This window comes from Pogoniulus pusillus, chromosome Z, assembly GCF_015220805.1.
Source record: "Pogoniulus pusillus isolate bPogPus1 chromosome Z, bPogPus1.pri, whole genome shotgun sequence".
Lineage (NCBI taxonomy): Eukaryota > Metazoa > Chordata > Aves > Piciformes > Lybiidae > Pogoniulus > Pogoniulus pusillus.
Window position 1 is genome coordinate 84,004,938 of NC_087309.1, and position 13,429 is coordinate 84,018,366.

The following is a 13,429-nucleotide window of genomic DNA, read 5'->3' on the forward strand; positions in this document are numbered from 1 at the left end:
CACCAACTGAGCCTACAAGAAGAAAGTAGACTACTTAAACTTATCTCTGAATAACTATTCCCCATCTCAGACACTGTTTTCAGGAGATCCTTAGAAGATAGTAACATTAAGACACTTCAATATTCTATAACGTTTGCAATGACTGATGCTGGCCTACAGAAATCTCCAGGGGGGAAAAAGAGGCAAATAATCTTCTGGAAAGTCAAACATAGAACACTAACCTCCAAGTTGTATTATCAGCACTAGCATCAAACTTTCCTCTTTCCTCCCTGTTCTACTGAAATTTGGCTCAGTGACACAGGTGTGTCTACTTGGATGATGAACAGATGACACTGTGTGAACACACAGAAACACACCTGGGTCAGAGGCTGGGAGTGTAGAAATTCAGATACATGTGACATGCAATCTTTTACTCCATTCCAATTAAAAAAAAAAAGCAGGGTGTGTATGTAGAAACTCAGTATTTGTTGCAATATTTGAGAGGCTAAGCCTTTTCATAAAGAGAAGGAGAATATATCTGTCTTTTGATACATCTCTGATTATTTTACTGGCATACAACCTAAATCTAACACTGATCTTTCTCTGTAAAGACTTTCCTTTTTCATCAGGAAATAAGTGAAAAAGGCTAATACTGTCACAGGGGTTGGCAGAAGAGTAGTACATTAAATAGTGTTCTTTTCAGAAGCAGGTACTGTGCAACATGGACTTTGAGAACTTGACATGAAAAACTTAACTGACTTAGCATATAATGGATGTACTTAACTTAAATGTTTTCTTCCAAATCCAGTATGAATAATCTCTTTGTCTGCTTTAAATCAGAGGTGACAATCAACCTGTGTGCTGCTAGAAACCCTCTATGTAACAGAAGTAGACAGGCCCAGATAATCAACAGAATAAAAAACCTCATCCCAAAATACAATAGATTTGAAGTTCTAAAGTTGTCTGCTAAGACTATATCCTATTAGGAGACACCAAATATCACCTTCTTTTTACAAGGGACTTAAGTCACTACCTGTACAAACAGTTCCTCTGTTTACACAGTGGAGTTCAGTCTTCCCAAAAACAGCCCTGAAAAAACTGCAATTTGTTCTCCTAAAGCAAGAGTTGCAAAGTCACCACTTCCCACACTTAACCTCTTCAAAAGAGGACTGGTATTTTGAATTATAAATATCATAACAATAAGCACTGTTACTATGACGGACTGCATGTAACAGGTGAATACCCTTGTAAAAATTAAATACCACATACCCATGTGTACTGATGGCTCAGAACTACAGCAGACTGTCTTGAACTTACATAGAGTGTTCACCAGACTAATTACCCTGCTCTTACAGTGGCACAGACAGCTTTCATGAACCTACTCTGACTCATCTGAACCCTGATGAAAGCGTTTAAAGTTCACATCCCTCTTGGTTGTTTTGCTATATGGTTTATGCATACAATAAAACAATGAAGATGATGATTCTTTCCAGGCTAATAAAAAAGTGATTGTAACTTGGTCTGCCTTTTGAACCAACATCAATGTCTCTGCACTTCTCAACAGCAGTGAACGAGTATTTTTGAAGTATTAAGTTATTGCAACTTACTAAAATCTGAGACATACTAATGATAAAAATAAATCACCCTTCATGCCAGGCTCCCTTTTTTTTTTTTTTTCAGTTTATTTAGGCTACATTAGTAAAGAACCAAGAAATGTCAGATCCCACACATAATGCAGTAGCCAGACTTCCTATCAATTAATAAGAATTTTTCAAATTCTGTTGTCAATACTGACTGAATAAAGGTAATCATCAAGAATGGTTTCAGCATTCTAGAACACAACACAGTTCCTCTCCAAAAAAAATTTTTTTTAGTTTAAACTAGCATTGCTTACACTTCAGAACTAATTCTGTGTCTAAGGCAACCACTGCAAATACAAAAGCATCCAGACAGGCTTACTCAAAAACAAGAGCCTTAAACGTGCTCAATAACTTGGCAGAAATCAACAGAACATTAACTACCAGTAGCAAATGTCCTTGGTATGTAGGTTTAGTTCTACCCACAGACAGGCTTAGAAATCAGTGTTAAGTTCTGAGGGAGGTAACGAAAAGTTTTTAACTTCATTTTCTAGTCTACAAGATTCTAATATGCCATTTCCTCAAGACATAGCTGATAACTCACATCCCTGATGTTTTCTGTGGATTAGTTTCAGCATTAAAAAAAAAAAAATCCACATTTGAAAGTCAGACTGTAAGCAGTTGACTATTAGCTGCATCATATTACTTTGTTTCTAATTAAGCAAAGAACCTATCTTCATCAAAGAACATGCAGTGCTAGTGGTACTGTGCTTACCCAACATTAGTAGATCCTGTTAATGCAGATTCTGACTTTAGCCTTCCTCCCACACAAAATTACCATGGTGATTTGCAAAATTCGCTGCCTGGGATTTTGAAGCAGTATCTGAAATCTCCTCAACATCCGTAAATAGATGCAAATGCAATTTAAGTTACATTTAAAGAGACAATAAGCAACAAAGTCTGCTAAAGCTCATCTTACAGAACACTGATAACACCTCAGTATGACCTCAACCAGTTGACACAAGGTAACAAAGTTGTCACATCATGCTTTCCGTCCCTTAAATAAATGAAACTAAGTTTAAGGATTTAAGAAATAACATACATTTAGTATTAAAAACATTGCCACCTAAACGTTGTCAGAGGTAATGGAAGATTCAAGGTTATCTGTGTGTCAGAAACATATTTCTTTAATGGAACTCCTGATTCATCTATTATTTCACTAAAACACATGCTTGTCTGGACTGTAACAGACCTATACTTGTTCTGAGTTTCCCAGAAGTAGGATCACTCTTGACAGTTTCTCCTTAATATAATTTCAGTAGAAGTAGTAAAAAAAAAATTTAAGAGGATCATCATAGGATGACAGCACATATAGAGGGCAGATCACTGGGAGGAAAGGCAATGATCATAGAGTTGTTTAGATTGGAAGAGACCTCAAAGATCATCTAGTTCCAACCTCCTGCCATAGGCAGGGACACCTCCCACTACAACAGGTTGCTCATGGCATCATCCAACCTGGCCTTGAACACCTCCAGGGAGAAGGCATCCACAACCTCCCTGGGCAACCTGTTCCAGTGCCTCAGCACTCTCACTGTGAAGAGTGCTTTCCTAACACCTCATTTGAATCTCGCCTTTTCCAGTTTAAACCATTACCCCTTGTCCTGTCATTACAAGACCTTGTAAATAGTCCCTTCCCAGCTCTCCTGTAGGCCCCTTCAGATACTGGAATGCTACTACAAGGTTTCCTCAAAGCCTTTTCTTCTCCACACTGAAGAGAACAACTCTTAGTCTGGCATGCCCCAACCAAACAACAGGTTAAACATTCACCACAACTTCCAGTATCTGTACTGTCCTGTATATATATAGTGGTAGCATCTTATATTGGTGTTTGTGAGCACCTCAGGATACAACTAACATAGTTATGACTCTAATGAAAGAATACAAGGGGCAGGATTTCATCATATTTTTCCCCCCTGCAGAAAACAAATGTTACCCTTGCAAACATGCAGCAGACTTTGTTCAGACATAACTGTAATGGATTTAGGATTTCATAGAATCAACCAGGTTGTAAGAGACCTCGAAGATCATCCAGTCCAACCTATCCCCCAGCCCTATCCAGTCAACTAGACCATGGCAATGGTACTAAGTGCCTCATCAAGTCTTTTCTTGAAGACCTTCAGGGATGGTGCCTCCACCACCTCCCTGGGCAGCCCATTCCAATGGCAAATCACTCTTTCTGTGAAGAGCTTCCTCCTAACATCCAGCCTATACTTCCCCCAGCACAACTTGAGAAGTTTCAGTGAAGAGTTCACCACTAACATTGTCATATTCAACATTTACTTGAAAGAACACCGAAAGGCATACTTGACCACTTCTAATTACTTCCTGGTAAGGCCTGCAGTAAGTTCAAACACTCATTAACCTCATACATGGCTGAAGAATCAGCACCAGCACAAGGATTTACAGGTTCTTCATTACAGTTCTTACAAAAAGCCTGGTAATTGTGGACACCAGGAGATAGTCCATGAGGAAAAACTGAGTTAAGAGCCATATTCCACAGAAGAATAGCTCTACTGACATACCACACCTTTGAATTCACCTTAACATAGTCTTAAGTCCAACTAAGATTTTTCACTGTGAGCAATCACCTAGACATTTGATGGGTTCTGTAGAGAACTTAGTCTTCTGTTAGCTCCACAGATTACTTTGCCTACATGCATGAGGACAGAACAAATAAATACAATCACCAAGGAATTAATGAAATAACAAAACCAAGGCTGAAACTCTTGCCTGCTCAGAGCCATCCTCCTTGGCAGCCAATCTCACACAGCTCTTCTCATTGCCATATTGTGATCTAAGCATATTGGCTAAGTCTCTAAGGCTGTATTTCTTTTCTTCCTCTTGTGTACCAGAGGTCCCCTCCCCTAAATCCTCTCTTGAATCACTCTTTCCCACATATTTAGTCTTAGATTGCACCTTTGCAGGAGGAAGAAAGACAGTAGATGGTCCGCCTAGCAGGCTTGAATCATTGAGGGTCTGAACTGCCAAGGGCTGTGAGTTTGAATTTGGTTTAGGGTTAGAAGCCTGTGGATTTGAACCAGGTGCAGAATTAAAAACAGGTGAAATCAAGACAGCTTGAAGAGGTGGCCCTTTGGCTATCTGCCATGTTATCGGTAGATAACACACCCTTGGACAAATTCCCAGAATCTCCTGTAGCTGCATCCCATTTTTCTCCCCCCATAGGAATTTTAGAACCACTGTTTATAGAACATGAAAGATATTGTTTTCCTTCTATATCAGGAGCTTGTGAGTTTTTATGAATCTGCCTCTTTCATTTCCTTAAAGCAGCCACATTCGAATTTTTCATACACAATGAAATACCTTTCATCCTAAAACCAGAATTATTAGGGCTATATACATACATGATAAGCAGAGTACTGCATTATGTATCACTACAGGGGTCTAGAAGTTCAGGTTTTGGCCAGACAACACACATTAAAGCTGAGGGAAAAAGAGGAGTTGTAATATTTCCTGACCTATTAAAAGCAGAGGTGGTAATAATTTCAGTAATATTAAAGCCAATTCAGATGAGAGTATAATCTCCAAATTCCAGGAACATTCCTTTAAGCTTTCTCCATATCATATTAAAAAAATAAATCCATGAACCAATTTTCCACCCTTAATGGATACAAAATATTACCAAGTCACCAGATAATCTTCATCTTAACTTCCAGACTTAATTAGCAGTGAATCAAGTTGAATTAGCCCCTCGTTGAAGTGCCAAAATAAGATGTGATTGTTTGGGAGTTACCTGCCCCCTCACCCACACAATGAAATCACCCAGATTAGACTCAGCTGGCTGGAAGTTAAGGAACGAAGCTATATTTACATCTGAGCACAATTTACAAGCATACATATACACACAGTATATTTACAGCTATATACAAGTTAAAAGTAATACAGAAACACAACATTCCTTCCAGAAAATCAGAGTCCTCAGGAGGCTCCCAACCTCCTCCCTCCTTTCCCCTCATTTTCTCCCTTCAGAAATAACCACATATCTGGAGAAACCCGAGGTGAGATGTCACAAAGACAACAGCATGTTAGAGAAAAAAGGGTTAGGTCAGATTAAGGAGTTAAGGCAGAGGCAACCACAGAGACTAGACTACCAGAGAGAAGGAATGAAACTGCGATGTGTGTGACAACTTATCTCTATTTTGACTAGTTGCATTTCTCAGCACAATAATGGGTGACAGAGTACTGGGTTTGGGTTTTTTTCTTTCTTCTCACAGCTAAGGCTTTAATTTCTCTTGGTAAAATGTTCCAATTAGCCTTAAACCAGCACCAAGGAGAATCAGGATGCTGAGCTCAAATGAAAAATCCCTTTCAGAAAGCTTTGAAAGAGTAGGTGGAATTCCTTTAGCAACTTGTTTGATGAGAATAGATGCATCACATGAAACCAATTAAGGAGATGTTATCGGTTAGCAAAAGAGTTATAGAACATAAGCTGCAAGATAAAAGCAACTAATAAATGTAATAAAAAAGCTTTCTCCATGGAATACCTACTAGTATGACTCTTTTGACAAGGAAACCAACTGAGATTTATGACAGTCCTATTTTTGCACAACATTTAAGTGAGTACATCAAAGATGACAAAAGGTCCTCTTCCAAAAAGAAGCTGAAGAAAAAAGTGTATCAAGCCCATAAAGATAAGCCTGTAATTTATGATGGGGAAAAAAAAAATCACTACTCTTAAGACAGAAATCACCAACTTCATTCAAAAGACAGACATATTTATTTCTTCTATGAGGACAACTAGGATTTTTGACCTGGAAGGCTTCGGCGACAACATATATTCTATTCTATGGAAATAGAGTTTTCCTAAGAAAATATTTCTTAACTCTTTGTAATAACTGATAAAGTTCAAGGCATGTACTGCTAGCAGAAAAACCCTGTTGAGTCGTACAGTATTTTGTTAAAAAGCACAAGACATCAAAATACCCAGCAAACAATGATGCAGTCTGTAATCAGTTATGTGGTTCACACATTGTTTTGCCCTTGCACTGATTTATATACTGATAAACAAAACAGCTCTGTTTTACCCTAAATGGTTAGAGATACTTACAATATTTTATCGCTGCAGTACAATTTTATGTACTGTGAATGTTAGCTGTGAAAAAATACTGCATCTGCAGGTTGAACAGCAGTTCCTGGCTCTTCAGGCAGTGCAACAGTCAGCAGTTTGATTTCTTCCCTATACTACCTCAGTGTACTTCGGCACATGTGGACAGAGGGTATCAGTTCTCCATGTAACATCTCATGACAAATATTACTGAAATCACTGGACAGAAAGCTAACTAAATCATGGAGAGAAGTTAATACAATATAAATATTTTTCTAAGAAGCCTGCAAAAACTGTTGATGACTGCATTGCCATCTTAGGTCTTCCTCTCTACACCTTGTAGTGAATGAGGAGCTTCCCCTCCCACTCCTGGAATTTACCAAACTAGTTCAGATGGCTTAGAAGCAAGATAAAGCTATTTTTACAGCAAAACAAAATTTACAAGCATGTATATAAAATATATTTACAATTATTTCCAATTAATGATGCAAGAAATACAGAAATCCAAACTCCCTCCTAGACAAAGAAAACTGCCAAGAAGGGGCTCTAGCCTCTCTTCCATCTCCTTCTCCCCCTACTTTCCCAAGCAGGCAAACAAAAACAACCAGCAAAGCTTACACTGTTATTTCTTAGTGGAGAGACATTAGAGCAGAATGAGAAGGAAATGAATAGAAGCAGTGTTGCAGAACAGAGCGGGACAGACTGTTTCCTTTTTTGCTTTTTATCCCTTTCAGCAAGCCAATGAATGATATAGACTTCAACATTATTTTTACAACCAATGATCTAACTTCTCTGATTAAAATATTCCAGTTAGCCCCAAATCAGCACATCTCCCCCCTTAAACCTTATGTTAATGCAACACTGACAAAGAGAGAAGAGTGTTCTGAGTAAGTCTGCACTCCCTTAAACTGTGACTTCATTACAGGGAAAAGAGCTCCTTTTCATCTTGGAGAAGAGAAGCAATAAAGAGAGGCTTCTATTTCACTTCAGATAATAATTACCCTTGAACCAGAAGTTTCATCTCATAGACCCAAATCTAACCACACACAAAACTTTGAACTAAAAGAACACCAAAGAAGTCCGCAGGTAGAATTAGCTACGTAACAGACTCTGAGAATTCACCTTCTCATAAGACACTCAACTAGCCTAGCTTTCCTACTTTCTCTTCAAGAATAGCCAGCTTTCTCCTGTTTATCTTCTTCAACATGCTCTTTACACCAAGCCCACACTACAACATGTTCAGTGCAGACACTGATTGCTCTTACTGCCTTTCATTTGTTTCAGGTTGCCTGCTCCTTGAATTTGTAATTATTTCTTTACATCTTCACTAATCATGCAATAACATGAGACACTAATCACACAAGACAGACTTGCTTCATCAAAATATCCTGAGACCTTTAGTCAAATGAACACTCAAAAGCCTTTCTTCCAGATCTACTGACTTCTTTTGAACAAAAAAAAAAAAAAAATCCAATCCACCCATCTGAGGATCAATCTCCTTTAGAGAAGCACTCTTCCTCCTCCCTCCCCCCTTTTATTTTCCTCCTAGACTTGGCTAAAGGAAGATAGATCATGTCTCTGTTTTTCTGACACATCAACACCTAAGCTATCAAAAAATGTGCTCCTGAAAGAAAAAATAAAAAAATCACTTAGTTGTTCAAGCATCATGATATACATTTTGCTTGGATACTTTTAATGCAACACTAACACAACAAAATAGATGTAATATTTAAAAAAAAAAAAAATTCCAACTTCTTTCATGTGAAGCTTGCTAAGCACACTTTCAAGAGTTGATAAAGTGGCATTAGAAGACAGGCATATAAGTATCACACCCACTTGTAGAGCAAACAGCCAACTCCCCACAATCCTTCAGCATATGTAAAAAAGTATTTCTCTGACTTTTATGATGTCAAAACAGTGATTAGTATTTTCAGGGTTTTAAAAAAAATCAGTTAATTGCCTTATAGGCCAATATTAAGGAGACATGAGTATTAAGCAGATATGGCAGTTACTAACAAATACATTTTAGTGAATCAAACATAGCAAGGTACAGCTGGACTTTATGAAGGGTCACACTACTCTTCAACCATTTTCTCTATCTTAGCACACAGAGAGGGGTACAGTCAGAGACAGATAGTCAGAGGTAAGGCAGTGACCGAAGATAAACATGTGTCTTAAGGACCCAGTTACATATGGAAACAGTCTTTAATATTAGCTAGAACCATATCTAGCAAAACCATGTGTTGCAGTAGTGGCTATGATACATTTCAGTTTCTGGACTCAGGTTGTCAAGTGTAATCATGAGTTGAAACTAAGTTGCTGAAAGAAAATTTGAACAGTCAAAATATCATTCAAAAGTAAGTAATATTTTAATTCTGTACAAGTTCTCAATTACTCTGAGAAGAATCCTGCAGGTTTCTGCACACAGAGTTAACGTGAATTATGAGAGTGCAAAAGAGACTGGCAAGAGACTTTCTTCAGGAATACACTATATGAAGCTTCTAATTTGGCACTCCATGCCAGCCTAAACTCACAAAAAAATGAAAAGAGAAGTATATCTAGGAATTACTTAAAAATATATATATATTTACACTGAATAATTTCATTCCATATCATGCTTCATACCTAAAGGCTGGTTACATTAAGCAAAGCAGATCTCAGTGTCGCTCTTAATCACTTGAAAAAACCTCCTGAGCTCCAAGAAACTGTCACCTTAATTCACGTATCACAGAACAAAATTATTTCTTTGCAATTCATAAGACAAACAGGAAAAAAAAAAAAGGTATTTTTCTAACAGTGCATTGTAATTCCAACAAGGAATCCTAACAAAAGAGACTAAAAAAGGAACTCTCTCACGACCACCTTTGAAGGGAGAAAGGTCTGGTATGAATGTCTAAATGGCTTGTATAAGTTTACTCTGAAAGGCTTACTCAAGTTACCAGGTGTTACAGACTCCTCCTGTGCAGACAATGAATTACAGCAGCAACTGCTGGCTAATGTTATTTCACAACCACAAACCACTACTTGTTCTAGAAATGCAAGAGTGTCTATTACATTTGTTGTTCAGGAAAAATATGAAATGAAACATTTAACAGTTCTCATGCCTCCACAGGACACGGTCTGACTGCTGCAGGGCTAACGTTTATCACTGCAATGAAAGTTAGCATAGTTGCATTAAAAAGTCACAGTGAAATATTTAGAAAGTCACATACTCAACTTCTCTTCCCCCCTTCCTGTTTTTAAATCTACTAAACTTTTTTTTTTAAACAGCAGAAACTATGATGGGATTTTCAAAACATTTCTGTCTTCTCCTTATCAAAAGCCACCATGAATAGAAGGCTGCTCATAGACCACCATACTGCAAGACAATTTCTGACACTTCTTTAAGGTCATAGTGACTACCAAGTTTAAAAAAACCAAAAATTTAAAAAAACCAACACAATTTATTTTGTTTAGGTACATAACAGTGTGTCAATTATTTTCAATGAAATGGCCTTTAAACTGAAGATAGCATATGACACAGCTTTAATATTTCTAGACAACTTAAAGGTAACAAGTTTCAGAACTCACCACTCCTCTACTGTACAAACCTATTATAATGTTTCATGCCTGTACATGGCAATTTCTGATCTATACAACTTTAGCCTAGATACACAGAAACCACTAGGAAGTTTTTTGGACACAGAATAAGGAACTGATACCAAAGTAGAGGGCTTTCCTCAAAGCAGAAAACATGTAGAAAGTGCTATCCATTTGCAAGACAATTTTGAATAACCTAGATAACCACATCCAGATTCCAGTTTCTCACTCAAGCTACTGGAAGTAATTGAGAGGAGTGCTGCAACTACTAACACATAATTTACGTACACATTCAAATTTCCACTGTGAACCATCTCATTGCTTAAGCTGCTAGTTAGTCCATCACTGGTTGTAACAATTTTCTCAACCACTTTCTACAATATCATCTAACACATAGCCTTTCACCCCTCAAAAAAAAAAAGAAAAACAATAGAAGACTAGTAATTTATTATATTTTCAAAATTACATCTGTATTTCAACAACAACAAAAGGCTTTCAGAAACGTATTGTACCTTCACTGTGCTATTATTAATCAGGTCACCTAAGCAAATTAACTGACTTAATATTTCTTATGTGTGAGGAAAAAGGCACACTATATTTAACTGAAGTAACTGAGATTAAAGAAACATAGCATTAGATTTAAAGATGTTTCAAATATACCGATTTAAGCTTGAAAGGTGACTGTTATCCTTGAGGACTAAGGCAAATCACCAAAAAAAAAAAGACGTTAAGGCAACCTTCTTCCCCACTCTCATGCTCTACATATTTTCTTCCTTTTTCCAATTTTTAACCAGTTACACTTCAGGAAGGACGAATTTTGAATGGGTACAAAAAAGTCTGCTTAGGGCTTAATTTAAATTACCTCTTAAGTTTTTAGTCTCACAAACGTGAAATCATTACTGCATTCATCCACTCAAGTTCAAAAATAAAGTCAGAAGACTTACAGATAATTCTGAATTTGGCCATGTATTAATATGTCATAGGCCCTGATAGTCTCCTGACCTTTAAAAGTCAGATTTATAATTCCGACATGAGCTCAAGGTTGAACACACCGACCAAGTGCCTAAAAACCATGTATGGAACTTGAAGGCAAGAGCCACACTTCAAGTAACTGCCCTAGATACAACTTAGCCTCTTTGGATGCACTACAAAGTCACAGTTGTTGTACACCTTAAGTTCTCACACCCCCACCCCGAGCGGCCTTCTGCCCCACGCCGCTGGGTCTCCCTGCAGCGGTCAGGGGCACCGGTGCCCGCGGCATCCCCGGCGCACCACCACGCCCTGCACCCGACACAGGCCCAGCCCGGGCCCCCTGCCCTGCCGCGCCCGTCACCCACCACCGGCTCACAGCAGCACCTGCCCTCCCGCCACGCTCTGCCGGGGGGGAAAGAGGAATAGATATAAATAAAAACCAATAACCTCTCTTCATCTTTTTGTTGTCGCCCACCAGAAAATCCGTGCCTTGCTCATTTTTCGTCCGAACATTAACGCTGAGCATCGCCTACGGCACTGGCCAGTCCCGCTGCCCGCTCCCGCGGCAATGGGGACACAGGCTCCACCCACAAGACCCCACCCGACCCAGCCTCAACCCCCCGCCACCCTCGAACACCTCGCTTGCTACAGCCCGGCCGCAGGGTCACCGGTGCGCGAAAACACCGGCAGCCTCCGGCGGCAGATCCTTCCCGGCCGCGCCTCCGCCAGCAGGAGCTCAAGCTTGTGCGCTCCCCTGAGGAAAGGGACGGGTACGGCGTAGCCTGGCTCCCCAGCACATACCTGCTACGCGGGCCCGCTGGTAGAGAAAGGCGGCGAGATCAGGATACTCCCTACCCACTCACCCCTGCCCCAGTCACTCACCGCTGCCCACGGCGGCGCCCGATTCTTTGTCTGTACGCCGCGCCACTGCGCCTCCGTCCCCCGCTGCCGGGCGCCCCGCGCCCCGTCTCCGCCTCACTGGTGGCGGAGGAAGATGCAGACGAGATCCGCGGGGGAGGAGGCCGCTACCGCCCGGCGGTCACATGCAGCGGGAGGGCGCGGCGCTGCGCAGGGCCCCTCCCGCGCTCCCGGCCGGCTGTCGGGAGCTCGGCTGGCAGGGGCCGAGGCGACGCTGGGAGGTGAAGAAGGCAAACTCGGCTGCGCGGGGAAGGAATTCCCAGCCCAGCCCGCTCTGCCCTACCGCCTGGGCGCGCCGGGGAGGGCACAAAGAAGGCCGAGCAGCGGCGAGGACGGCTGCCACTGCCTGTCAGCCCTATCGGTGTGCCGCCTGCTCCTCCTCCGCCGCCGCGCTTTTAAACCGCCGTCAGGGGTCGGTGCCGCAGCGCCCCCTGCCCGTCCTGCTCCCACTGCTCCTTGTCGGCAGCCGCCGTGCCCGGGCGCTTGGTGCTGCATGGGTCGTGCAGCCGCCGCGGGTCTTCTTGCGCACCCCAGTGGAACGTCTGGGCCGAGCTGCCGCCAATGTGGTCCTGCAGCTGGGCTCTCCCTGTCCAGGGAGACCACCACTCGCCACCCAGAGTCCTTCAAAGCCGGCGGCGTCGTCTCACCTCCTCTGATGCGTTTTCTGCATTCGCTCCGTGAGAGAGCGGGAGAGCCGGCGCAAATGGCTGACCTGTACTTGGCTGGCTGCCCAAAATTTTGTGTTGGCACTGCAGAGATCTTGAAGAGCCGTGTGGAAAGCAAGTCGCTAAAGCTCTTGTGGTCGGGGCCAGACATCCAGAAAAAGAGGAGGCTCTCTGGCTGCAGTATGAACCTGACCTTGTTACAGGTTCTCCACAACTGTAAGGGATTTAAAGAATTAAAATCGGTATGACAACACTGTGACTCTTGAACGAGAGAGCTCTCTCCACTCCTTTTCACTGGACCACACATTGTCTTTTAAAAAGAAGAAAAACTAAGGAGACGAGGGAAAAGTTAAAGGTGGGAAGCATGACTCAAATGTGCAAGATGAGGCGTTCCTCGCTTGGTGCAAAGTACAGCTGACAGCTCTACTCAGTGACACCTTCGTGCTGCCAACCTGCAGTTCTCCACAGAGACAGGCTGCCATCCTTCTCCTCCTTCTCCATCTTCCTGTGTGCGCTGTCCTGGTTTTGCACATTATCTGTGGTTTAGGAGCATTGGTTAAAATCGAAAACATGACAGTGTGAATGAGTTGCTAGTCAGCTGAATTTGAATGGTGGCA

General features: G+C 41.2%; 1 protein-coding gene across 3 annotated transcripts in view; it reads right to left on the minus strand.

The window, feature by feature from the left end:
- The window catches only part of CDC42SE2 (CDC42 small effector 2), an 83,101-nt gene extending 70,555 nt beyond the window's left edge, over positions 1-12,546 (minus strand). The window contains exon 1 of one of the 3 annotated variants that reach the window (XM_064176844.1): positions 12,112-12,546. The gene's annotated coding sequence lies outside the window, so the exon portion shown is untranslated. Of the gene's footprint in view, positions 1-11,676; positions 11,756-12,030; positions 12,052-12,111 lie in introns of those variants that run through there. The other 2 variants (XM_064176846.1, XM_064176845.1) reach the window with 2 other exon arrangements.
- Between the last annotated feature and the right edge of the window lie 883 nt (positions 12,547-13,429).